Genomic DNA, 1,944 nt, shown 5'->3' on the forward strand with positions numbered 1-1,944 from the left:
ATTTATATTATAAATTTAAAAATGAAGAATAAAACAAAAAGTACATTTAATTTAATTTGCATCACAACCTTATATAGAACTACATCATACGTTTAAAAATAAAATAAAATAAAATACATATGTAATACAAATTTTATAATAAAAACTTGGCATATACAAAACCATAAAGATCTAGTCATTTAACATCTCGAGGTCTACAGTTCAGAATACATCAATAACTAATCAAATGAAACTATAATAGTCTGCCATGATTTTATATTAAGAAGAATGATGTAAAGCAAACAAGACATACTATTTTATTTGTGTAAAGTTACTGATACAAACTGGAACTGTAACTTCTGGTTCTCTATTTTAATTATTTTCAAGAAGACTATCTATGGATCCACAAAAGTTCCCGAATTTATACAAGGACGACAAAACCCACAATTAGTCCTACATAACCACCTTCTATGCAGTCAAATGTGGCCACTCGCTATCAGAAGCCTCATAGAAATACAGTGATATCTGATCCGCAACCAAACAGCTTTGACATTGTTTCTCACATTAAAGTGTCACAGTTGTGTAAGAGGCCGCTGCAAAAAATGATCAATGTCAGCCAGGGAGATTGAAACAACTTAATTTCTTTTTATTTCCCATAATCCATACCCAAATCAAGATCAATGGATATAAAGTTTTCAATAAGCTGATTGTTGTCTAAACCTTACCCAAGAGAAGATTTTGGTTACAAACCAGTCAAATTAGTTTATCTCACAAGTTTACAAATCAAATACGACGTTTAAGTGTTTCTATGATAAAATCTCTCTGACAAAAAAATCAAAAGTAAAAGCGTAGACCAATAAATATAGGTAACCTGCTTGATGCAGAGATTAAAATATAATATTATTAAAAAGCGTCAGCTTTTAACAGAGCAGATACCTAAAGTGAGAGTGGCGGATGGGTTGCAGTCGGGACCTTGATCATCATAGTCATAGCCATCATCATCGTCGTCACCATTATGATCATTTCTGTAATCTCTTCTTTTATTTCCAAAGATGGCCATTTATATGAACTTCTCTGTTCTGTAAACAAAGCACACAGTATAGAATGCTGTGGCTTTGTTGGATTGATCTGCGAATCCTGCCTTGTTTTGGGCTCTAGTCTCTTTGAGAACATATTTATAACTGTGTTAGCAGGAAATGGTGCCATTGGGCGTCGTCTAGGCTCGTTCCTCTCACAAGGAGGAGTGTGCAAGCGTCTGTTGGAGTGTGCCGAGCTGCAAGTGTGGTGGAGGAAACTTTTGAGTAGTGGAGAAATGATGATACGTTTTTTAGGGTTTCTGAAGATATATTTTGAGAGACAGTTGTGTTGATATGATTTGAAGTAAAAGGCAGATCCAATTCTTATACTGACAGTATCGAATTCATGTTTGTGTGGGACATCATGTTCCCAGAGATAACCTACAAATCATACTTATCACATTCCAAAAAGCTAATGTGCGCATGGGAGAGAGAAAAAACAAATAAATGTTTAGCCTGTACAACTCTATTAAAGTGCTCAAATGGGCATGGGAGAGAGAAACCAAAAAAATATAGTCTGTAGTATGTACAAATATTTTAAAAGTGCGTCATCTCTTTCTTCTTAATTTAGTCAAATTGCCACAAATAAAGGAGTGATATCCAAGTGACCTTGCCATTGCAACAAAATTTTAGGCCTCACAAATTGGTGTGTTGCACTCAGCCATTTGATCTCTTACTTTTTAAGTGGTCTAGTGGAAAATGTTGCATTACAGTTGTGAGAAATTAATCACAACTTTAAAAAATCAACCCTAAACCTAAAAAAAGTTGCCTAGCACTCACTATTGTCGAGTGCTAGATTTACTCGGTAGCTTAAGGAACCAAGTGGTAGGAGAGTGCCAAGTAAGCTCGGCAAATGAAGGGCAACTCGGCACCAATGAATGACGAGTGA

At 35.0% G+C, this 1,944-nt stretch overlaps 1 long non-coding RNA gene across 1 annotated transcript; it reads right to left on the minus strand.

The window, feature by feature from the left end:
* Positions 1 to 273: 273 nt before the first annotated feature.
* Positions 274 to 1,128, minus strand: LOC149533502 (uncharacterized). The gene is made up of 2 exons (XR_016357199.1): positions 916 to 1,128; positions 274 to 572 (listed from the first exon to the last, which is right to left on the minus strand). It is a non-coding gene; the product is annotated as an uncharacterized LOC149533502 (long non-coding RNA).
* Between the last annotated feature and the right edge of the window lie 816 nt (positions 1,129 to 1,944).

Source organism: Cupressus sempervirens, chromosome 10, assembly GCF_028749045.1.
Source record: "Cupressus sempervirens isolate cs-2001-9-10 chromosome 10, ASM2874904v1, whole genome shotgun sequence".
Taxonomy (NCBI): Eukaryota; Viridiplantae; Streptophyta; class Pinopsida; order Cupressales; family Cupressaceae; genus Cupressus; species Cupressus sempervirens.